A 27,167-nucleotide genomic window follows, 5' to 3' on the forward strand; every position below is an offset into this window, starting at 1 on the left:
GAAAACGAGTAATGTCCTAAATTAACGAGGAGATTTTCATAACCTCCGTTTTGGCCGAATTTTTAGAGAATGCAAAAATATCCCATGGAAGACGTAGTTATGTTGTTTACCTATCCAACGAATTGTCACACGCTGAGATTCAATGCAAATCGGCCACATTATGGCCTTCCTAGTAAAAATGGGTTGAAAACGAGTTATGTCCTAAATTAACGAGGAGATTTTCTTAACCTCCATTTTGGCCTAATTTTTAGAGAATGCGAAAATATCCCATGGAAGTCGTAGTTATGTTGTTTATCTATCCAACGAATTGTCACACGCTAAGATTCAATGCAAATCGGCCACATTATGGCCTTCCTACTAAAAAAGGGTCGAAAACGAGTAATGTCCTAAATTAACGAGGAGATTTTCTTAACCTCCGTTTTGGCCGAATTTTTAGAGAATGCAAAAATATCCCATGGAAGTCGTAGTTATGTTGTTTACCTATCCAACGAATTGTCACATGCTAAGATTCAATCCAAATCGGCCAATTTATGGCCTTCCTAGTAAAAATGGGTCGAAAACGAGTAATGTCCTAAATTAACGAGGAGATTTTCTTAACCTCCATTTTGGCCGAATTTTTAGAGAATGCAAAAATATCCCATGGAAGTCGTAGTTATGTTGTTTACCTATCCAACGAATTGTCACACGCTAAGATTCAATGCAAATCGGCCACATTATGGCCTTCCTACTAAAAAAGGGTCGAAAACGAGTAATGTCCCAAATTAACGAGGAGATTTTCTTAACCTCCATTGTGGCTGAATTTTTAGAGAATGCAAAAATATCCCATGGAAGTCGTAGTTATGTTGTTTACCTATCCAACGAATTGTCACTTGCTAAGATTCAATACAAATCGGCCACTTTATGGCCTTCCTAGTAAAAATGGGTCGAAAACGAGTAATGTCCTAAATTAACGAGGAGATTTTCTTAACCTCCATTTTGGCCGAATTTTTAGAGAATGCAAAAATATCCCATGGAAGTCGTAGTTATGTTGTTTATCTATCCAACGAATTGTCACACGCTAAGATTCAATGCAAATCGGCCACATTATGGCCTTCCTACTAAAAAAGGGTCGAAAACGAGTAATGTCCTAAATTAACGAGGAGATTTTCTTAACCTCCGTTTTGGCCGAATTTTTAGAGAATGCAAAAATATCCCATGGAAGACGTAGTTATGTTGTTTACCTATCCAACAAATTGTCACATGCTAAGATTCAATACAAATCGGCCACTTTATGGCCTTCCTAGTAAAAATGGGTCGAAAACGAGTAATGTCCTAAATTAACGAGGAGATTTTCTTAACCTCCATTTTGGCCGAATTTTTAGAGAATGCAAAAATATCCCATGGAAGTCGTAGTTATGTTGTTTACCTATCCAACGAATTGTCACACGCTGAGATTCAATGCAAATCGGCCACATTATGGCCTTCCTACTAAAAATGGGTTGAAAACGAGTTATGTCCTAAATTAACGAGGAGATTTTCTTAACCTCCATTTTGGCCTAATTTTTAGAGAATGCGAAAATATCCCATGGAAGTCGTAGTTATGTTGTTTATCTATCCAACGAATTGTCACATGCTAAGATTCAATGCAAATCGGCCACATTATGGCCTTCCTAGTAAAAAAGGGTCGAAAACGAGTAATGTCCTAAATTAACGAGGAGATTTTCTTAACCTCCGTTTTGGCCGAATTTTTAGAGAATGCAAAAATATCCCATGGAAGTCGTAGTTATGTTGTTTACCTATCCAACGAATTGTCACACGCTAAGATTCAATGCAAATCGGCCACATTATGGCCTTCCTACTAAAAAAGGGTCGAAAACGAGTAATGTCCTAAATTAAGGAGGAGATTTTCTTAACCTCCGTTTTGGCCGAATTTTTAGAGAATGCAAAAATATCCCATGGAAGACGTAGTTATGTTGTTTACCTATCCAACGAATTGTCACATGCTAAGATTCAATACAAATCGGCCACTTTATGGCCTTCCTAGTAAAAATGGGTCAAAAACGAGTAATGTCCTAAATTAACGAGGAGATTTTCTTAACCTCCATTTTGGCCGAATTTTTAGAGAATGCAAAAATATCCCATGGAAGTCGTAGTTATGTTGTTTACCTATCCAACGAATTGTCACACGCTAAGATTCAATGCAAATCGGCCACATTATGGCCTTCCTACTAAAAAAGGGTCGAAAACGAGTAATGTCCCAAATTAACGAGGAGATTTTCTTAACCTCCATTGTGGCTGAATTTTTAGAGAATGCAAAAATATCCCATGGAAGTCGTAGTTATGTTGTTTACCTATCCAACGAATTGTCACTTGCTAAGATTCAATACAAATCGGCCACTTTATGGCCTTCCTAGTAAAAATGGGTCAAAAACGAGTAATGTCCTAAATTAACGAGGAGATTTTCTTAACCTCCATTTTGGCCGAATTTTTAGAGAATGCAAAAATATCCCATGGAAGTCGTAGTTATGTTGTTTATCTATCCAACGAATTGTCACATGCTAAGATTCAATGCAAATCGGCCACATTATGGCCTTCCTACTAAAAAAGGGTCGAAAACGAGTAATGTCCTAAATTAACGAGGAGATTTTCTTAACCTCCGTTTCGGCCGAATTTTTAGAGAATGCAAAAATATCCCATGGAAGTCGTAGTTATGTTGTTTACCTATCCAACGAATTGTCACATGCTAAGATTCAATCCAAATCGGCCACTTTATGGCCTTCCTAGTAAAAATGGGTCGAAAACGAGTAACGTCCTAAATTAACGAGGAGATTTTCTTAACCTCCATTTTGGCCGAATTTTTAGAGAATGCAAAAATATCCCATGGAAGTCGTAGTTATGTTGTTTACCTATCCAACGAATTGTCACACGCTAAGATTCAATGCAAATCGGCCACATTATGGCCTTCCTACTAAAAAAGGGTCGAAAACGAGTAATGTCCTAAATTAACGAGGAGATTTTCTTAACCTCCGTTTTGGCCGAATTTTTAGAGAATGCAAAAATATCCCATGGAAGACGTAGTTATGTTGTTTACCTATCCAACAAATTGTCACATGCTAAGATTCAATACAAATCGGCCACTTTATGGCCTTCCTAGTAAAAATGGGTCGAAAACGAGTAATGTCCTAAATTAACGAGGAGATTTTCTTAACCTCCATTTTGGCCGAATTTTTAGAGAATGCAAAAATATCCCATGGAAGTCGTAGTTATGTTGTTTACCTATCCAACGAATTGTCACACGCTGAGATTCAATGCAAATCGGCCACATTATGGCCTTCCTACTAAAAATGGGTTGAAAACGAGTTATGTCCTAAATTAACGAGGAGATTTTCTTAACCTCCATTTTGGCCTAATTTTTAGAGAATGCGAAAATATCCCATGGAAGTCGTAGTTATGTTGTTTATCTATCCAACGAATTGTCACATGCTAAGATTCAATGCAAATCGGCCACATTATGGCCTTCCTAGTAAAAAAGGGTCGAAAACGAGTAATGTCCTAAATTAACGAGGAGATTTTCTTAACCTCCGTTTTGGCCGAATTTTTAGAGAATACAAAAATATCCCATGGAAGTCGTAGTTATGTTGTTTACCTATCCAACGAATTGTCACACGCTAAGATTCAATGCAAATCGGCCACATTATGGCCTTCCTACTAAAAAAGGGTCGAAAACGAGTAATGTCCTAAATTAACGAGGAGATTTTCTTAACCTCCGTTTTGGCCGAATTTTTAGAGAATGCAAAAATATCCCATGGAAGACGTAGTTATGTTGTTTACCTATCCAACAAATTGTCACATGCTAAGATTCAATACAAATCGGCCACTTTATGGCCTTCCTAGTAAAAATGGGTCGAAAACGAGTAATGTCCTAAATTAACGAGGAGATTTTCTTAACCTCCATTTTGGCCGAATTTTTAGAGAATGCAAAAATATCCCATGGAAGTCGTAGTTATGTTGTTTATCTATCCAACGAATTGTCACATGCTAAGATTCAATGCAAATCGGCCACATTATGGCCTTCCTACTAAAAAAGGGTCGAAAACGAGTAATGTCCTAAATTAACGAGGAGATTTTCTTAACCTCCGTTTCGGCCGAATTTTTAGAGAATGCAAAAATATCCCATGGAAGTCGTAGTTATGTTGTTTACCTATCCAACGAATTGTCACATGCTAAGATTCAATCCAAATCGGCCACTTTATGGCCTTCCTAGTAAAAATGGGTCGAAAACGAGTAACGTCCTAAATTAACGAGGAGATTTTCTTAACCTCCATTTTGGCCGAATTTTTAGAGAATGCAAAAATATCCCATGGAAGTCGTAGTTATGTTGTTTACCTATCCAACGAATTGTCACACGCTAAGATTCAATGCAAATCGGCCACATTATGGCCTTCCTACTAAAAAAGGGTCGAAAACGAGTAATGTCCTAAATTAACGAGGAGATTTTCTTAACCTCCGTTTTGGCCGAATTTTTAGAGAATGCAAAAATATCCCATGGAAGACGTAGTTATGTTGTTTACCTATCCAACAAATTGTCACATGCTAAGATTCAATACAAATCGGCCACTTTATGGCCTTCCTAGTAAAAATGGGTCGAAAACGAGTAATGTCCTAAATTAACGAGGAGATTTTCTTAACCTCCATTTTGGCCGAATTTTTAGAGAATGCAAAAATATCCCATGGAAGTCGTAGTTATGTTGTTTACCTATCCAACGAATTGTCACACGCTGAGATTCAATGCAAATCGGCCACATTATGGCCTTCCTACTAAAAATGGGTTGAAAACGAGTTATGTCCTAAATTAACGAGGAGATTTTCTTAACCTCCATTTTGGCCTAATTTTTAGAGAATGCGAAAATATCCCATGGAAGTCGTAGTTATGTTGTTTATCTATCCAACGAATTGTCACATGCTAAGATTCAATGCAAATCGGCCACATTATGGCCTTCCTAGTAAAAAAGGGTCGAAAACGAGTAATGTCCTAAATTAACGAGGAGATTTTCTTAACCTCCGTTTTGGCCGAATTTTTAGAGAATGCAAAAATATCCCATGGAAGTCGTAGTTATGTTGTTTACCTATCCAACGAATTGTCACACGCTAAGATTCAATGCAAATCGGCCACATTATGGCCTTCCTACTAAAAAAGGGTCGAAAACGAGTAATGTCCTAAATTAACGAGGAGATTTTCTTAACCTCCGTTTTGGCCGAATTTTTAGAGAATGCAAAAATATCCCATGGAAGACGTAGTTATGTTGTTTACCTATCCAACAAATTGTCACATGCTAAGATTCAATACAAATCGGCCACTTTATGGCCTTCCTAGTAAAAATGGGTCGAAAACGAGTAATGTCCTAAATTAACGAGGAGATTTTCTTAACCTCCATTTTGGCCGAATTTTTAGAGAATGCAAAAATATCCCATGGAAGTCGTAGTTATGTTGTTTACCTATCCAACGAATTGTCACACGCTGAGATTCAATGCAAATCGGCCACATTATGGCCTTCCTACTAAAAATGGGTTGAAAACGAGTTATGTCCTAAATTAACGAGGAGATTTTCTTAACCTCCATTTTGGCCTAATTTTTAGAGAATGCGAAAATATCCCATGGAAGTCGTAGTTATGTTGTTTATCTATCCAACGAATTGTCACATGCTAAGATTCAATGCAAATCGGCCACATTATGGCCTTCCTAGTAAAAAAGGGTCGAAAACGAGTAATGTCCTAAATTAACGAGGAGATTTTCTTAACCTCCGTTTTGGCCGAATTTTTAGAGAATGCAAAAATATCCCATGGAAGACGTAGTTATGTTGTTTACCTATCCAACGAATTGTCACATGCTAAGATTCAATACAAATCGGCCACTTTATGGCCTTCCTAGTAAAAATGGGTCAAAAACGAGTAATGTCCTAAATTAACGAGGAGATTTTCTTAACCTCCATTTTGGCCGAATTTTTAGAGAATGCAAAAATATCCCATGGAAGTCGTAGTTATGTTGTTTACCTATCCAACGAATTGTCACACGCTAAGATTCAATGCAAATCGGCCACATTATGGCCTTCCTACTAAAAAAGGGTCGAAAACGAGTAATGTCCTAAATTAAGGAGGAGATTTTCATAACCTCCGTTTTGGCCGAATTTTTAGAGAATGCAAAAATATCCCATGGAAGACGTACCAACGAATTGTCACATGCTAAGATTCAATACAAATCGGCCACTTTATGGCCTTCCTAGTAAAAATGGGTCAAAAACGAGTAATGTCCTAAATTAACGAGGAGATTTTCTTAACCTCCATTTTGGCCGAATTTTTTGAGAATGCAAAAATATCCCATGGAAGTCGTAGTTATGTTGTTTACCTATCCAACGAATTGTCACACGCTAAGATTCAATGCAAATCGGCCACATTATGGCCTTCCTACTAAAAAAGGGTCGAAAACGAGTAATGTCCCAAATTAACGAGGAGATTTTCTTAACCTCCATTGTGGCTGAATTTTTAGAGAATGCAAAAATATCCCATGGAAGTCGTAGTTATGTTGTTTACCTATCCAACGAATTGTCACTTGCTAAGATTCAATACAAATCGGCCACTTTATGGCCTTCCTAGTAAAAATGGGTCAAAAACGAGTAATGTCCTAAATTAACGAGGAGATTTTCTTAACCTCCATTTTGGCCGAATTTTTAGAGAATGCAAAAATATCCCATGGAAGTCGTAGTTATGTTGTTTATCTATCCAACGAATTGTCACACGCTAAGATTCAATGCAAATCGGCCACATTATGGCCTTCCTACTAAAAAAGGGTCGAAAACGAGTAATGTCCTAAATTAACGAGGAGATTTTCTTAACCTCCGTTTCGGCCGAATTTTTAGAGAATGCAAAAATATCCCATGGAAGTCGTAGTTATGTTGTTTACCTATCCAACGAATTGTCACATGCTAAGATTCAATCCAAATCGGCCACTTTATGGCCTTCCTAGTAAAAATGGGTCGAAAACGAGTAATGTCCTAAATTAACGAGGAGATTTTCTTAACCTCCATTTTGGCCGAATTTTTAGAGAATGCAAAAATATCCCATGGAAGTCGTAGTTATGTTGTTTACCTATCCAACGAATTGTCACACGCTAAGATTCAATGCAAATCGGCCACATTATGGCCTTCCTACTAAAAAAGGGTCGAAAACGAGTAATGTCCTAAATTAACGAGGAGATTTTCTTAACCTCCGTTTTGGCCGAATTTTTAGAGAATGCAAAAATATCCCATGGAAGTCGTAGTTATGTTGTTTACCTATCCAACGAATTGTCACATGCTAAGATTCAATCCAAATCGGCCACTTTATGGCCTTCCTAGTAAAAATGGGTCGAAAACGAGTAATGTCCTAAATTAACGAGGAGATTTTCTTAACCTCCATTTTGGCCGAATTTTTAGAGAATGCAAAAATATCCCATGGAAGTCGTAGTTATGTTGTTTACCTATCCAACGAATTGTCACACGCTAAGATTCAATGCAAATCGGCCACATTATGGCCTTCCTACTAAAAAAGGGTCGAAAACGAGTAATGTCCTAAATTAACGAGGAGATTTTCTTAACCTCCGTTTTGGCCGAATTTTTAGAGAATGCAAGAATATCCCATGGAAGACGTAGTTATGTTGTTTACCTATCCAACAAATTGTCACATGCTAAGATTCAATACAAATCGGCCACTTTATGGCCTTCCTAGTAAAAATGGGTCGAAAACGAGTAATGTCCTAAATTAACGAGGAGATTTTCTTAACCTCCATTTTGGCCGAATTTTTAGAGAATGCAAAAATATCCCATGGAAGTCGTAGTTATGTTGTTTACCTATCCAACAAATTGTCACACGCTGAGATTCAATGCAAATCGGCCACATTATGGCCTTCCTACTAAAAATGGGTTGAAAACGAGTTATGTCCTAAATTAACGAGGAGATTTTCTTAACCTCCATTTTGGCCTAATTTTTAGAGAATGCGATAATATCCCATGGAAGTCGTAGTTATGTTGTTTATCTATCCAACGAATTGTCACATGCTAAGATTCAATGCAAATCGGCCACATTATGGCCTTCCTAGTAAAAAAGGGTCGAAAACGAGTAATGTCCTAAATTAACGAGGAGATTTTCTTAACCTCCGTTTTGGCCGAATTTTTAGAGAATGCAAAAATATCCCATGGAAGTCGTAGTTATGTTGTTTACCTTTCCAACGAATTGTCACATGCTAAGATTCAATACAAATCGGCCACTTTATGGCCTTCCTAGTAAAAATGGGTCGAAAACGAGTAATGTCCTAAATTAACGAGGAGATTTTCTTAACCTCCATTTTGGCCGAATTTTTAGAGAATGCAAAAATATCCCATGGAAGTCGTAGTTATGTTGTTTACCTATCCAACGAATTGTCACACGCTAAGATTCAATGCAAATCGGCCACATTATGGCCTTCCTACTAAAAAAGGTCGAAAATGAGTAATGTCCTAAATTAACGAGGAGATTTTCTTAACCTCCGTTTTGGCCGAATTTTTAGAGAATGCAAAAATATCCCATGGAAGACGTAGTTATCTTGTTTACCTATCCAACAAATTGTCACATGCTAAGATTCAATACAAATCGGCCACTTTATGGCCTTCCTAGTAAAAATGGGTCGAAAACGAGTAATGTCCTAAATTAACGAGGAGATTTTCTTAACCTCCATTTTGGCCGAATTTTTAGAGAATGCAAAAATATCCCATGGAAGTCGTAGCTATGTTGTTTACCTATCCAACGAATTGTCACATGCTAAGATTCAATACAAATCGGCCACTTTATGGCCTTCCTAGTAAAAATGGGTCGAAAACGAGTAATGTCCTAAATTAACGAGGAGATTTTCTTAACCTCCATTTTGGCCGAATTTTTAGAGAATGCAAAAAAATCACATGGAAGTCGTAGTTATGTTGTTTACCTATCCAACGAATTGTCACACGCTAAGATTCAATGCAAATCGGCCACATTATGGCCTTCCTACTAAAAAAGGGTCGAAAACGAGTAATGTCCTAAATTAACGAGGAGATTTTCTTAACCTCCGTTTTGGCCGAATTTTTAGAGAATGCAAAAATATCCCATGGAAGACGTAGTTATGTTGTTTACCTATCCAACGAATTGTCACTTGCTAAGATTCAATACAAATCGGCCACTTTATGGCCTTCCTAGTAAAAATGGGTCGAAAACGAGTAATGTCCTAAATTAACGAGGAGATTTTCTTAACCTCCATTTTGGCCGAATTTTTAGAGAATGCAAAAATATCCCATGGAAGTCGTAGTTATGTTGTTTATCTATCCAACGAATTGTCACACGCTAAGATTCAATGCAAATCGGCCACATTATGGCCTTCCTACTAAAAATGGGTTGAAAACGAGTTATGTCCTAAATTAACGAGGAGATTTTCTTAACCTCCATTTTGGCCTAATTTTTAGAGAATGCGAAAATATCCCATGGAAGTCGTAGTTATGTTGTTTATCTATCCAACGAATTGTCACATGCTAAGATTCAATACAAATCGGCCACTTTATGGCCTTCCTAGTAAAAATGGGTCGAAAACGAGTAATGTCCTAAATTAACGAGGAGATTTTCTTAACCTCCATTTTGGCCGAATTTTTAGAGAATGCAAAAAAATCACATGGAAGTCGTAGTTATGTTGTTTACCTATCCAACGAATTGTCACACGCTAAGATTCAATGCAAATCGGCCACATTATGGCCTTCCTACTAAAAAAGGGTCGAAAACGAGTAATGTCCTAAATTAACGAGGAGATTTTCTTAACCTCCGTTTTGGCCGAATTTTTAGAGAATGCAAAAATATCCCATGGAAGACGTAGTTATGTTGTTTACCTATCCAACGAATTGTCACTTGCTAAGATTCAATACAAATCGGCCACTTTATGGCCTTCCTAGTAAAAATGGGTCGAAAACGAGTAATGTCCTAAATTAACGAGGAGATTTTCTTAACCTCCATTTTGGCCGAATTTTTAGAGAATGCAAAAATATCCCATGGAAGTCGTAGTTATGTTGTTTATCTATCCAACGAATTGTCACACGCTAAGATTCAATGCAAATCGGCCACATTATGGCCTTCCTACTAAAAATGGGTTGAAAACGAGTTATGTCCTAAATTAACGAGGAGATTTTCTTAACCTCCATTTTGGCCTAATTTTTAGAGAATGCGAAAATATCCCATGGAAGTCGTAGTTATGTTGTTTATCTATCCAACGAATTGTCACATGCTAAGATTCAATGCAAATCGGCCACATTATGGCCTTCCTAGTAAAAAAGGGTCGAAAACGAGTAATGTCCTAAATTAACGAGGAGATTTTCTTAACCTCCGTTTTGGCCGAATTTTTAGAGAATGCAAAAATATCCCATGGAAGTCGTAGTTATGTTGTTTACCTTTCCAACGAATTGTCACATGCTAAGATTCAATACAAATCGGCCACTTTATGGCCTTCCTAGTAAAAATGGGTCAAAAACGAGTAATGTCCTAAATTAACGAGGAGATTTTCTTAACCTCCATTTTGGCCGAATTTTTAGAGAATGCAAAAATATCCCATGGAAGTCGTAGTTATGTTGTTTACCTTTCCAACGAATTGTCACACGCTAAGATTCAATGCAAATCGGCCACATTATGGCCTTCCTACTAAAAAAGGGTCGAAAACGAGTAATGTCCTAAATTAACGAGGAGATTTTCTTAACCTCCGTTTTGGCCAAATTTTTAGAGAATGCAAAAATATCCCATGGAAGACGTAGTTATGTTGTTTACCTATCCAACAAATTGTCACACGCTAAGATTCAATGCAAATCGGCCACTTTATGGCCTTCCTACTAAAAATGGGTCGAAAACGAGTAATGTCCTAAATTAACGAGGAGATTTTCTTAACCTCCGTTTTGGCCGAATTTTTAGAGAATGCAAAAATATCCCATGGAAGACGTAGTTATCTTGTTTACCTATCCAACAAATTGTCACATGCTAAGATTCAATACAAATCGGCCACTTTATGGCCTTCCTAGTAAAAATGGGTCGAAAACGAGTAATGTCCTAAATTAACGAGGAGATTTTCTTAACCTCCATTTTGGCCGAATTTTTAGAGAATGCAAAAATATCCCATGGAAGTCGTAGCTATGTTGTTTACCTATCCAACGAATTGTCACATGCTAAGATTCAATACAAATCGGCCACTTTATGGCCTTCCTAGTAAAAATGGGTCGAAAACGAGTAATGTCCTAAATTAACGAGGAGATTTTCTTAACCTCCATTTTGGCCGAATTTTTAGAGAATGCAAAAATATCCCATGGAAGTCGTAGTTATGTTGTTTATCTATCCAACGAATTGTCACACGCTAAGATTCAATGCAAATCGGCCACATAATGGCCTTCCTACTAAAAAAGGGTCGAAAACGAGTAATGTCCTAAATTAACGAGGAGATTTTCTTAACCTCCGTTTTGGCCGAATTTTTAGAGAATGCAAAAATATCCCATGGAAGTCGTAGTTATGTTGTTTACCTATCCAACGAATTGTCACATGCTAAGATTCAATACAAATCGGCCACTTTATGGCCTTCCTAGTTAAAATGGGTCGAAAACGAGTAATGTCCTAAATTAACGAGGAGATTTTCTTAACCTCCATTTTGGCCGAATTTTTAGAGAATGCAAAAATATCCCATGGAAGTCGTAGTTATGTTGTTTACCTATCCAACGAATTGTCACACGCTAAGATTCAATGCAAATCGGCCACATTATGGCCTTCCTGCTAAAAAAGGGTCGAAAACGAGTAATGTCCTAAATTAACGAGGAGATTTTCTTAACCTCCGTTTTGGCCGAATTTTTAGAGAATGCAAAAATATCCCATGGAAGACGTAGTTATGTTGTTTACCTATCCAACAAATTGTCACATGCTAAGATTCAATACAAATCGGCCACTTTATGGCCTTCCTAGTAAAAATGGGTCGAAAACGAGTAATGTCCTAAATTAACGAGGAGATTTTCTTAACCTCCATTTTGGCCGAATTTTTAGAGAATGCAAAAATATCCAATGGAAGTCGTAGCTATGTTGTTTACCTATCCAACGAATTGTCACATGCTAAGATTCAATACAAATCGGCCACTTTATGGCCTTCCTAGTAAAAATGGGTCGAAAACGAGTAATGTCCAAAATTAACGAGGAGATTTTCTTAACCTCCATTTTGGCCGAATTTTTAGAGAATGCAAAAATATCCCATGGAAGTCGTAGTTATGTTGTTTACCTATCCAACGAATTGTCACACGCTAAGATTCAATGCAAATCGGCCACATTATGGCCTTCCTACTAAAAAAGGGTCGAAAACGAGTAATGTCCTAAATTAACGAGGAGATTTTCTTAACCTCCGTTTTGGCCGAATTTTTAGAGAATGCAAAAATATCCCATGGAAGACGTAGTTATGTTGTTTACCTATCCAACGAATTGTCACTTGCTAAGATTCAATACAAATCGGCCACTTTATGGCCTTCCTAGTAAAAATGGGTCGAAAACGAGTAATGTCCTAAATTAACGAGGAGATTTTCTTAACCTCCATTTTGGCCGAATTTTTAGAGAATGCAAAAATATCCCATGGAAGTCGTAGTTATGTTGTTTATCTATCCAACGAATTGTCACACGCTAAGATTCAATGCAAATCGGCCACATTATGGCCTTCCTACTAAAAATGGGTTGAAAACGAGTTATGTCCTAAATTAACGAGGAGATTTTCTTAACCTCCATTTTGGCCTAATTTTTAGAGAATGCGAAAATATCCCATGGAAGTCGTAGTTATGTTGTTTATCTATCCAACGAATTGTCACATGCTAAGATTCAATGCAAATCGGCCACATTATGGCCTTCCTAGTAAAAAAGGGTCGAAAACGAGTAATGTCCTAAATTAACGAGGAGATTTTCTTAACCTCCGTTTTGGCCGAATTTTTAGAGAATGCAAAAATATCCCATGGAAGTCGTAGTTATGTTGTTTACCTTTCCAACGAATTGTCACATGCTAAGATTCAATACAAATCGGCCACTTTATGGCCTTCCTAGTAAAAATGGGTCGAAAACGAGTAATGTCCTAAATTAACGAGGAGATTTTCTTAACCTCCATTTTGGCCGAATTTTTAGAGAATGCAAAAATATCCCATGGAAGTCGTAGTTATGTTGTTTACCTATCCAACGAATTGTCACACGCTAAGATTCAATGCAAATCGGCCACATTATGGCCTTCCTACTAAAAAAGGGTCGAAAACGAGTAATGTCCTAAATTAACGAGGAGATTTTCTTAACCTCCGTTTTGGCCGAATTTTTAGAGAATGCAAAAATATCCCATGGAAGACGTAGTTATGTTGTTTACCTATCCAACGAATTGTCACTTGCTAAGATTCAATACAAATCGGCCACTTTATGGCCTTCCTAGTAAAAATGGGTCGAAAACGAGTAATGTCCTAAATTAACGAGGAGATTTTCTTTACCTCCATTTTGGCCGAATTTTTAGAGAATGCAAAAATATCCCATGGAAGTCGTAGCTATGTTGTTTACCTATCCAACGAATTGTCACATGCTAAGATTCAATACAAATCGGCCACTTTATGGCCTTCCTAGTAAAAATGGGTCGAAAACGAGTAATGTCCTAAATTAACGAGGAGATTTTCTTAACCTCCATTTTGGCCGAATTTTTAGAGAATGCAAAAATATCCCATGGAAGTCGTAGTTATGTTGTTTACCTATCCAACGAATTGTCACACGCTAAGATTCAATGCAAATCGGCCACATTATGGCCTTCCTACTAAAAAAGGGTCGAAAACGAGTAATGTCCTAAATTAACGAGGAGATTTTCTTAACCTCCGTTTTGGCCGAATTTTTAGAGAATGCAAAAATATCCCATGGAAGACGTAGTTATGTTGTTTACCTATCCAACGAATTGTCACTTGCTAAGATTCAATACAAATCGGCCACTTTATGGCCTTCCTAGTAAAAATGGGTCGAAAACGAGTAATGTCCTAAATTAACGAGGAGATTTTCTAAACCTCCATTTTGGCCGAATTTTTAGAGAATGCAAAAATATCCCATGGAAGACGTAGTTATGTTGTTTATCTATCCAACGAATTGTCACACGCTAAGATTCAATGCAAATCGGCCACATTATGGCCTTCCTACTAAAAAAGGGTCGAAAACGAGTAATGTCCAAAATTAACGAGGAGATTTTCTTAACCTCCGTTTTGGCCGAATTTTTAGAGAATGCAAAAATATCCCATGGAAGTCGTAGTTACGTTGTTTACCTATCCAACGAATTGTCACATGCTAAGATTCAATACAAATCGGCCACTTTATGGCCTTCCTAGTAAAAATGGGTCGAAAACGAGTAATGTCCTAAATTAACGAGGAGATTTTCTTAACCTCCATTTTGGCCGAATTTTTAGAGAATGCAAAAATATCCCATGGAAGTCGTAGTTATGTTGTTTACCTATCCAACGAATTGTCACACGCTAAGATTCAATGCAAATCGGCCACATTATGGCCTTCCTACTAAAAAAGGGTCGAAAACGAGTAATGTCCTAAATTAACGAGGAGATTTTCTTAACCTCCGTTTTGGCCGAATTTTTAGAGAATGCAAAAATATCCCATGGAAGACGTAGTTATGTTGTTTACCTATCCAACAAATTGTCACATGCTAAGATTCAATACAAATCGGCCACTTTATGGCCTTCCTAGTAAAAATGGGTCGAAAACGAGTAATGTCCTAAATTAACGAGGAGATTTTCTTAACCTCCATTTTGGCCGAATTTTTAGAGAATGCAAAAATATCCCATGGAAGTCGTAGCTATGTTGTTTACCTATCCAACGAATTGTCACATGCTAAGATTCAATACAAATCGGCCACTTTATGGCCTTCCTAGTAAAAATGGGTCGAAAACGAGTAATGTCCTAAATTAACGAGGAGATTTTCTTAACCTCCATGTTGGCCGAATTTTTAGAGAATGCAAAAATATCCCATGGAAGTCGTAGTTATGTTGTTTACCTATCCAACGAATTGTCACACGCTAAGATTCAATGCAAATCGGCCACATTATGGCCTTCCTACTAAAAAAGGGTCGAAAACGAGTAATGTCCTAAATTAACGAGGAGATTTTCTTAACCTCCGTTTTGGCCGAATTTTTAGAGAATGCAAAAATATCCCATGGAAGACGTAGTTATGTTGTTTACCTATCCAACGAATTGTCACTTGCTAAGATTCAATACAAATCGGCCACTTTATGGCCTTCCTAGTAAAAATGGGTCGAAAACGAGTAATGTCCTAAATTAACGAGGAGATTTTCTTAACCTCCATTTTGGCCGAATTTTTAGAGAATGCAAAAATATCCCATGGAAGTCGTAGTTATGTTGTTTATCTATCCAACGAATTGTCACACGCTAAGATTCAATGCAAATCGGCCACATTATGGCCTTCCTACTAAAAAAGGGTCGAAAACGAGTAATGTCCTAAATTAACGAGGAGATTTTCTTAACCTCCGTTTTGGCCGAATTTTTAGAGAATGCAAAAATATCCCATGGAAGTCGTAGTTATGTTGTTTACCTATCCAACGAATTGTCACATGCTAAGATTCAATACAAATCGGCCACTTTATGGCCTTCCTAGTAAAAATGGGTCGAAAACGAGTAATGTCCTAAATTAACGAGGAGATTTTCTTAACCTCCATTTTGGCCGAATTTTTAGAGAATGCAAAAATATCCCATGGAAGTCGTAGTTATGTTGTTTACCTATCCAACGAATTGTCACACGCTAAGATTCAATGCAAATCGGCCACATTATGGCCTTCCTACTAAAAAAGGGTCGAAAACGAGTAATGTCCTAAATTAACGAGGAGATTTTCTTAACCTCCGTTTTGGCCGAATTTTTAGAGAATGCAAAAATATCCCATGGAAGACGTAGTTATGTTGTTTACCTATCCAACGAATTGTCACTTGCTAAGATTCAATACAAATCGGCCACTTTATGGCCTTCCTAGTAAAAATGGGTCGAAAACGAGTAATGTCCTAAATTAACGAGGAGATTTTCTAAACCTCCATTTTGGCCGAATTTTTAGAGAATGCAAAAATATCCCATGGAAGACGTAGTTATGTTGTTTATCTATCCAACGAATTGTCACACGCTAAGATTCAATGCAAATCGGCCACATTATGGCCTTCCTACTAAAAAAGGGTCGAAAACGAGTAATGTCCTAAATTAACGAGGAGATTTTCTTAACCTCCGTTTTGGCCGAATTTTTAGAGAATGCAAAAATATCCCATGGAAGTCGTAGTTATGTTGTTTACCTATCCAACGAATTGTCACATGCTAAGATTCAATACAAATCGGCCACTTTATGGCCTTCCTAGTAAAAATGGGTCGAAAACGAGTAATGTCCTAAATTAACGAGGAGATTTTCTTAACCTCCATTTTGGCCGAATTTTTAGAGAATGCAAAAATATCCCATGGAAGTCGTAGTTATGTTGTTTACCTATCCAACGAATTGTCACACGCTAAGATTCAATGCAAATCGGCCACATTATGGCCTTCCTACTAAAAAAGGGTCGAAAACGAGTAATGTCCTAAATTAACGAGGAGATTTTCTTAACCTCCGTTTTGGCCGAATTTTTAGAGAATGCAAAAATATCCCATGGAAGACGTAGTTATGTTGTTTACCTATCCAACGAATTGTCACTTGCTAAGATTCAATACAAATCGGCCACTTTATGGCCTTCCTAGTAAAAATGGGTCGAAAACGAGTAATGTCCTAAATTAACGAGGAGATTTTCTAAACCTCCATTTTGGCCGAATTTTTAGAGAATGCAAAAATATCCCATGGAAGACGTAGTTATGTTGTTTATCTATCCAACGAATTGTCACACGCTAAGATTCAATGCAAATCGGCCACATTATGGCCTTCCTACTAAAAAAGGGTCGAAAACGAGTAATGTCCAAAATTAACGAGGAGATTTTCTTAACCTCCGTTTTGGCCGAATTTTTAGAGAATGCAAAAATATCCCATGGAAGTCGTAGTTACGTTGTTTACCTATCCAACGAATTGTCACATGCTAAGATTCAATACAAATCGGCCACTTTATGGCCTTCCTAGTAAAAATGGGTCGAAAACGAGTAATGTCCTAAATTAACGAGGAGATTTTCTTAACCTCCATTTTGGCCGAATTTTTAGAGAATGCAAAAATATCCCATGGAAGTCGTAGTTATGTTGTTTACCTATCCAACGAATTGTCACACGCTAAGATTCAATGCAAATCGGCCACATTATGGCCTTCCTACTAAAAAAGGGTCGAAAACGAGTAATGTCCTAAATTAACGAGGAGATTTTCTTAACCTCCGTTTTGGCCGAATTTTTAGAGAATGCAAAAATATCCCATGGAAGACGTAGTTATGTTGTTTACCTATCCAACAAATTGTCACATGCTAAGATTCAATACAAATCGGCCACTTTATGGCCTTCCTAGTAAAAATGGGTCGAAAACGAGTAATGTCCTAAATTAACGAGGAGATTTTCTTAACCTCCATTTTGGCCGAATTTTTAGAGAATGCAAAAATATCCCATGGAAGTCGTAGCTATGTTGTTTACCTATCCAACGAATTGTCACATGCTAAGATTCAATACAAATCGGCCACTTTATGGCCTTCCTAGTAAAAATGGGTCGAAAACGAGTAATGTCCTAAATTAACGAGGAGATTTTCTTAACCTCCATGTTGGCCGAATTTTTAGAGAATGCAAAAATATCCCATGGAAGTCGTAGTTATGTTGTTTACCTATCCAACGAATTGTCACACGCTAAGATTCAATGCAAATCGGCCACATTATGGCCTTCCTACTAAAAAAGGGTCGAAAACGAGTAATGTCCTAAATTAACGAGGAGATTTTCTTAACCTCCGTTTTGGCCGAATTTTTAGAGAATGCAAAAATATCCCATGGAAGACGTAGTTATGTTGTTTACCTATCCAACGAATTGTCACTTGCTAAGATTCAATACAAATCGGCCACTTTATGGCCTTCCTAGTAAAAATGGGTCGAAAACGAGTAATGTCCTAAATTAACGAGGAGATTTTCTTAACCTCCATTTTGGCCGAATTTTTAGAGAATGCAAAAATATCCCATGGAAGTCGTAGTTATGTTGTTTATCTATCCAACGAATTGTCACACGCTAAGATTCAATGCAAATCGGCCACATTATGGCCTTCCTACTAAAAAAGGGTCGAAAACGAGTAATGTCCTAAATTAACGAGGAGATTTTCTTAACCTCCGTTTTGGCCGAATTTTTAGAGAATGCAAAAATATCCCATGGAAGTCGTAGTTATGTTGTTTACCTATCCAACGAATTGTCACATGCTAAGATTCAATACAAATCGGCCACTTTATGGCCTTCCTAGTAAAAATGGGTCGAAAACGAGTAATGTCCTAAATTAACGAGGAGATTTTCTTAACCTCCATTTTGGCCGAATTTTTAGAGAATGCAAAAATATCCCATGGAAGTCGTAGTTATGTTGTTTACCTATCCAACGAATTGTCACACGCTAAGATTCAATGCAAATCGGCCACATTATGGCCTTCCTACTAAAAAAGGGTCGAAAACGAGTAATGTCCTAAATTAACGAGGAGATTTTCTTAACCTCCGTTTTGGCCGAATTTTTAGAGAATGCAAAAATATCCCATGGAAGACGTAGTTATGTTGTTTACCTATCCAACGAATTGTCACTTGCTAAGATTCAATACAAATCGGCCACTTTATGGCCTTCCTAGTAAAAATGGGTCGAAAACGAGTAATGTCCTAAATTAACGAGGAGATTTTCTAAACCTCCATTTTGGCCGAATTTTTAGAGAATGCAAAAATATCCCATGGAAGACGTAGTTATGTTGTTTATCTATCCAACGAATTGTCACACGCTAAGATTCAATGCAAATCGGCCACATTATGGCCTTCCTACTAAAAAAGGGTCGAAAACGAGTAATGTCCTAAATTAACGAGGAGATTTTCTTAACCTCCGTTTTGGCCGAATTTTTAGAGAATGCAAAAATATCCCATGGAAGACGTAGTTATGTTGTTTACCTATCCAACAAATTGTCACATGCTAAGATTCAATACAAATCGGCCACTTTATGGCCTTCCTAGTAAAAATGGGTCGAAAACGAGTAATGTCCTAAATTAACGAGGAGATTTTCTTAACCTCCATTTTGGCCGAATTTTTAGAGAATGCAAAAATATCCCATGGAAGTCGTAGCTATGTTGTTTACCTATCCAACGAATTGTCACATGCTAAGATTCAATACAAATCGGCCACTTTATGGCCTTCCTAGTAAAAATGGGTCGAAAACGAGTAATGTCCTAAATTAACGAGGAGATTTTCTTAACCTCCATGTTGGCCGAATTTTTAGAGAATGCAAAAATATCCCATGGAAGTCGTAGTTATGTTGTTTACCTATCCAACGAATTGTCACACGCTAAGATTCAATGCAAATCGGCCACATTATGGCCTTCCTACTAAAAAAGGGTCGAAAACGAGTAATGTCCTAAATTAACGAGGAGATTTTCTTAACCTCCGTTTTGGCCGAATTTTTAGAGAATGCAAAAATATCCCATGGAAGACGTAGTTATGTTGTTTACCTATCCAACGAATTGTCACTTGCTAAGATTCAATACAAATCGGCCACTTTATGGCCTTCCTAGTAAAAATGGGTCGAAAACGAGTAATGTCCTAAATTAACGAGGAGATTTTCTTAACCTCCATTTTGGCCGAATTTTTAGAGAATGCAAAAATATCCCATGGAAGTCGTAGTTATGTTGTTTATCTATCCAACGAATTGTCACACGCTAAGATTCAATGCAAATCGGCCACATTATGGCCTTCCTACTAAAAAAGGGTCGAAAACGAGTAATGTCCTAAATTAACGAGGAGATTTTCTTAACCTCCGTTTTGGCCGAATTTTTAGAGAATGCAAAAATATCCCATGGAAGTCGTAGTTATGTTGTTTACCTATCCAACGAATTGTCACATGCTAAGATTCAATACAAATCGGCCACTTTATGGCCTTCCTAGTAAAAATGGGTCGAAAACGAGTAATGTCCTAAATTAACGAGGAGATTTTCTTAACCTCCATTTTGGCCGAATTTTTAGAGAATGCAAAAATATCCCATGGAAGTCGTAGTTATGTTGTTTACCTATCCAACGAATTGTCACACGCTAAGATTCAATGCAAATCGGCCACATTATGGCCTTCCTACTAAAAAAGGGTCGAAAACGAGTAATGTCCTAAATTAACGAGGAGATTTTCTTAACCTCCGTTTTGGCCGAATTTTTAGAGAATGCAAAAATATCCCATGGAAGACGTAGTTATGTTGTTTACCTATCCAACGAATTGTCACTTGCTAAGATTCAATACAAATCGGCCACTTTATGGCCTTCCTAGTAAAAATGGGTCGAAAACGAGTAATGTCCTAAATTAACGAGGAGATTTTCTAAACCTCCATTTTGGCCGAATTTTTAGAGAATGCAAAAATATCCCATGGAAGACGTAGTTATGTTGTTTATCTATCCAACGAATTGTCACACGCTAAGATTCAATGCAAATCGGCCACATTATGGCCTTCCTACTAAAAAAGGGTCGAAAACGAGTAATGTCCTAAATTAACGAGGAGATTTTCTTAACCTCCGTTTTGGCCGAATTTTTAGAGAATGCAAAAATATCCCATGGAAGTCGTAGTTATGTTGTTTACCTATCCAACGAATTGTCACATGCTAAGATTCAATACAAATCGGCCACTTTATGGCCTTCCTAGTAAAAATGGGTCGAAAACGAGTAATGTCCTAAATTAACGAGGAGATTTTCTTAACCTCCATTTTGGCCGAATTTTTAGAGAATGCAAAAATATCCCATGGAAGTCGTAGTTATGTTGTTTACCTATCCAACGAATTGTCACACGCTAAGATTCAATGCAAATCGGCCACATTATGGCCTTCCTACTAAAAAAGGGTCGAAAACGAGTAATGTCCTAAATTAACGAGGAGATTTTCTTAACCTCCGTTTTGGCCGAATTTTTAGAGAATGCAAAAATATCCCATGGAAGACGTAGTTATGTTGTTTACCTATCCAACGAATTGTCACTTGCTAAGATTCAATACAAATCGGCCACTTTATGGCCTTCCTAGTAAAAATGGGTCGAAAACGAGTAATGTCCTAAATTAACGAGGAGATTTTCTAAACCTCCATTTTGGCCGAATTTTTAGAGAATGCAAAAATATCCCATGGAAGACGTAGTTATGTTGTTTATCTATCCAACGAATTGTCACACGCTAAGATTCAATGCAAATCGGCCACATTATGGCCTTCCTACTAAAAAAGGGTCGAAAACGAGTAATGTCCAAAATTAACGAGGAGATTTTCTTAACCTCCGTTTTGGCCGAATTTTTAGAGAATGCAAAAATATCCCATGGAAGTCGTAGTTACGTTGTTTACCTATCCAACGAATTGTCACATGCTAAGATTCAATACAAATCGGCCACTTTATGGCCTTCCTAGTAAAAATGGGTCGAAAACGAGTAATGTCCTAAATTAACGAGGAGATTTTCTTAACCTCCATTTTGGCCGAATTTTTAGAGAATGCAAAAATATCCCATGGAAGTCGTAGTTATGTTGTTTACCTATCCAACGAATTGTCACACGCTAAGATTCAATGCAAATCGGCCACATTATGGCCTTCCTACTAAAAAAGGGTCGAAAACGAGTAATGTCCTAAATTAACGAGGAGATTTTCTTAACCTCCGTTTTGGCCGAATTTTTAGAGAATGCAAAAATATCCCATGGAAGACGTAGTTATGTTGTTTACCTATCCAACAAATTGTCACATGCTAAGATTCAATACAAATCGGCCACTTTATGGCCTTCCTAGTAAAAATGGGTCGAAAACGAGTAATGTCCTAAATTAACGAGGAGATTTTCTTAACCTCCATTTTGGCCGAATTTTTAGAGAATGCAAAAATATCCCATGGAAGTCGTAGCTATGTTGTTTACCTATCCAACGAATTGTCACATGCTAAGATTCAATACAAATCGGCCACTTTATGGCCTTCCTAGTAAAAATGGGTCGAAAACGAGTAATGTCCTAAATTAACGAGGAGATTTTCTTAACCTCCATGTTGGCCGAATTTTTAGAGAATGCAAAAATATCCCATGGAAGTCGTAGTTATGTTGTTTACCTATCCAACGAATTGTCACACGCTAAGATTCAATGCAAATCGGCCACATTATGGCCTTCCTACTAAAAAAGGGTCGAAAACGAGTAATGTCCTAAATTAACGAGGAGATTTTCTTAACCTCCGTTTTGGCCGAATTTTTAGAGAATGCAAAAATATCCCATGGAAGTCGTAGTTATGTTGTTTACCTATCCAACGAATTGTCACATGCTAAGATTCAATACAAATCGGCCACTTTATGGCCTTCCTAGTAAAAATGGGTCGAAAACGAGTAATGTCCTAAATTAACGAGGAGATTTTCTTAACCTCCATTTTGGCCGAATTTTTAGAGAATGCAAAAATATCCCATGGAAGTCGTAGTTATGTTGTTTACCTATCCAACGAATTGTCACACGCTAAGATTCAATGCAAATCGGCCACATTATGGCCTTCCTACTAAAAAAGGGTCGAAAACGAGTAATGTCCTAAATTAACGAGGAGATTTTCTTAACCTCCGTTTTGGCCGAATTTTTAGAGAATGCAAAAATATCCCATGGAAGACGTAGTTATGTTGTTTACCTATCCAACAAATTGTCACATGCTAAGATTCAATACAAATCGGCCACTTTATGGCCTTCCTAGTAAAAATGGGTCGAAAACGAGTAATGTCCTAAATTAACGAGGAGATTTTCTTAACCTCCATTTTGGCCGAATTTTTAGAGAATGCAAAAATATCCCATGGAAGTCGTAGTTATGTTGTTTATCTATCCAACGAATTGTCACACGCTAAGATTCAATGCAAATCGGCCACATTATGGCCTTCCTACTAAAAAAGGGTCGAAAACGAGTAATGTCCTAAATTAACGAGGAGATTTTCTTAACCTCCGTTTTGGCCGAATTTTTAGAGAATGCAAAAATATCCCATGGAAGACGTAGTTATGTTGTTTACCTATCCAACAAATTGTCACATGCTAAGATTCAATACAAATCGGCCACTTTATGGCCTTCCTAGTAAAAATGGGTCGAAAACGAGTAATGTCCTAAATTAACGAGGAGATTTTCTTAACCTCCATTTTGGCCGAATTTTTAGAGAATGCAAAAATATCCCATGGAAGTCGTAGCTATGTTGTTTACCTATCCAACGAATTGTCACATGCTAAGATTCAATACAAATCGGCCACTTTATGGCCTTCCTAGTAAAAATGGGTCGAAAACGAGTAATGTCCTAAATTAACGAGGAGATTTTCTTAACCTCCATGTTGGCCGAATTTTTAGAGAATGCAAAAATATCCCATGGAAGTCGTAGTTATGTTGTTTACCTATCCAACGAATTGTCACACGCTAAGATTCAATGCAAATCGGCCACATTATGGCCTTCCTACTAAAAAAGGGTCGAAAACGAGTAATGTCCTAAATTAACGAGGAGATTTTCTTAACCTCCGTTTTGGCCGAATTTTTAGAGAATGCAAAAATATCCCATGGAAGACGTAGTTATGTTGTTTACCTATCCAACGAATTGTCACTTGCTAAGATTCAATACAAATCGGCCACTTTATGGCCTTCCTAGTAAAAATGGGTCGAAAACGAGTAATGTCCTAAATTAACGAGGAGATTTTCTTTACCTCCATTTTGGCCGAATTTTTAGAGAATGCAAAAATATCCCATGGAAGTCGTAGCTATGTTGTTTACCTATCCAACGAATTGTCACATGCTAAGATTCAATACAAATCGGCCACTTTATGGCCTTCCTAGTAAAAATGGGTCGAAAACGAGTAATGTCCTAAATTAACGAGGAGATTTTCTTAACCTCCATTTTGGCCGAATTTTTAGAGAATGCAAAAATATCCCATGGAAGTCGTAGTTATGTTGTTTACCTATCCAACGAATTGTCACACGCTAAGATTCAATGCAAATCGGCCACATTATGGCCTTCCTACTAAAAAAGGGTCGAAAACGAGTAATGTCCTAAATTAACGAGGAGATTTTCTTAACCTCCGTTTTGGCCGAATTTTTAGAGAATGCAAAAATATCCCATGGAAGACGTAGTTATGTTGTTTACCTATCCAACGAATTGTCACTTGCTAAGATTCAATACAAATCGGCCACTTTATGGCCTTCCTAGTAAAAATGGGTCGAAAACGAGTAATGTCCTAAATTAACGAGGAGATTTTCTTAACCTCCATTTTGGCCGAATTTTTAGAGAATGCAAAAATATCCCATGGAAGACGTAGTTATGTTGTTTACCTATCCAACGAATTGTCACTTGCTAAGATTCAATACAAATCGGCCACTTTATGGCCTTCCTAGTAAAAATGGGTCGAAAACGAGTAATGTCCTAAATTAACGAGGAGATTTTCTTTACCTCCATTTTGGCCGAATTTTTAGAGAATGCAAAAATATCCCATGGAAGTCGTAGCTATGTTGTTTACCTATCCAACGAATTGTCACATGCTAAGATTCAATACAAATCGGCCACTTTATGGCCTTCCTAGTAAAAATGGGTCGAAAACGAGTAATGTCCTAAATTAACGAGGAGATTTTCTTAACCTCCATTTTGGCCGAATTTTTAGAGAATGCAAAAATATCCCATGGAAGTCGTAGTTATGTTGTTTACCTATCCAACGAATTGTCACATGCTAAGATTCAATACAAATCGGCCACTTTATGGCCTTCCTAGTAAAAATGGGTCGAAAACGAGTAATGTCCTAAATTAACGAGGAGATTTTCTTAACCTCCATTTTGGCCGAATTTTTAGAGAATGCAAAAATATCCCATGGAAGTCGTAGTTATGTTGTTTACCTATCCAACGAATTGTCACACGCTAAGATTCAATGCAAATCGGCCACATTATGGCCTTCCTACTAAAAAAGGGTCGAAAACGAGTAATGTCCTAAATTAACGAGGAGATTTTCTTAACCTCCGTTTTGGCCGAATTTTTAGAGAATGCAAAAATATCCCATGGAAGACGTAGTTATGTTGTTTACCTATCCAACAAATTGTCACATGCTAAGATTCAATACAAATCGGCCACTTTATGGCCTTCCTAGTAAAAATGGGTCGAAAACGAGTAATGTCCTAAATTAACGAGGAGATTTTCTTAACCTCCATTTTGGCCGAATTTTTAGAGAATGCAAAAATATCCCATGGAAGTCGTAGTTATGTTGTTTATCTATCCAACGAATTGTCACACGCTAAGATTCAATGCAAATCGGCCACATTATGGCCTTCCTACTAAAAAAGGGTCGAAAACGAGTAATGTCCTAAATTAACGAGGAGATTTTCTTAACCTCCGTTTTGGCCGAATTTTTAGAGAATGCAAAAATATCCCATGGAAGACGTAGTTATGTTGTTTACCTATCCAACAAATTGTCACATGCTAAGATTCAATACAAATCGGCCACTTTATGGCCTTCCTAGTAAAAATGGGTCGAAAACGAGTAATGTCCTAAATTAACGAGGAGATTTTCTTAACCTCCATTTTGGCCGAATTTTTAGAGAATGCAAAAATATCCCATGGAAGTCGTAGCTATGTTGTTTACCTATCCAACGAATTGTCACATGCTAAGATTCAATACAAATCGGCCACTTTATGGCCTTCCTAGTAAAAATGGGTCGAAAACGAGTAATGTCCTAAATTAACGAGGAGATTTTCTTAACCTCCATGTTGGCCGAATTTTTAGAGAATGCAAAAATATCCCATGGAAGTCGTAGTTATGTTGTTTACCTATCCAACGAATTGTCACACGCTAAGATTCAATGCAAATCGGCCACATTATGGCCTTCCTACTAAAAAAGGGTCGAAAACGAGTAATGTCCTAAATTAACGAGGAGATTTTCTTAACCTCCGTTTTGGCCGAATTTTTAGAGAATGCAAAAATATCCCATGGAAGACGTAGTTATGTTGTTTACCTATCCAACGAATTGTCACTTGCTAAGATTCAATACAAATCGGCCACTTTATGGCCTTCCTAGTAAAAATGGGTCGAAAACGAGTAATGTCCTAAATTAACGAGGAGATTTTCTTTACCTCCATTTTGGCCGAATTTTTAGAGAATGCAAAAATATCCCATGGAAGTCGTAGCTATGTTGTTTACCTATCCAACGAATTGTCACATGCTAAGATTCAATACAAATCGGCCACTTTATGGCCTTCCTAGTAAAAATGGGTCGAAAACGAGTAATGTCCTAAATTAACGAGGAGATTTTCTTAACCTCCATTTTGGCCGAATTTTTAGAGAATGCAAAAATATCCCATGGAAGTCGTAGTTATGTTGTTTACCTATCCAACGAATTGTCACACGCTAAGATTCAATGCAAATCGGCCACATTATGGCCTTCCTACTAAAAAAGGGTCGAAAACGAGTAATGTCCTAAATTAACGAGGAGATTTTCTTAACCTCCGTTTTGGCCGAATTTTTAGAGAATGCAAAAATATCCCATGGAAGACGTAGTTATGTTGTTTACCTATCCAACGAATTGTCACTTGCTAAGATTCAATACAAATCGGCCACTTTATGGCCTTCCTAGTAAAAATGGGTCGAAAACGAGTAATGTCCTAAATTAACGAGGAGATTTTCTTAACCTCCATTTTGGCCGAATTTTTAGAGAATGCAAAAATATCCCATGGAAGACGTAGTTATGTTGTTTACCTATCCAACGAATTGTCACTTGCTAAGATTCAATACAAATCGGCCACTTTATGGCCTTCCTAGTAAAAATGGGTCGAAAACGAGTAATGTCCTAAATTAACGAGGAGATTTTCTTTACCTCCATTTTGGCCGAATTTTTAGAGAATGCAAAAATATCCCATGGAAGTCGTAGCTATGTTGTTTACCTATCCAACGAATTGTCACATGCTAAGATTCAATACAAATCGGCCACTTTATGGCCTTCCTAGTAA

The sequence above is a fragment of the Medicago sativa genome, chromosome 2 (genome assembly GCF_051527215.1).
Source record: "Medicago sativa cultivar Bolivia chromosome 2, Bolivia_mono, whole genome shotgun sequence".
In the NCBI taxonomy this organism is placed as follows: domain Eukaryota; kingdom Viridiplantae; phylum Streptophyta; class Magnoliopsida; order Fabales; family Fabaceae; genus Medicago; species Medicago sativa.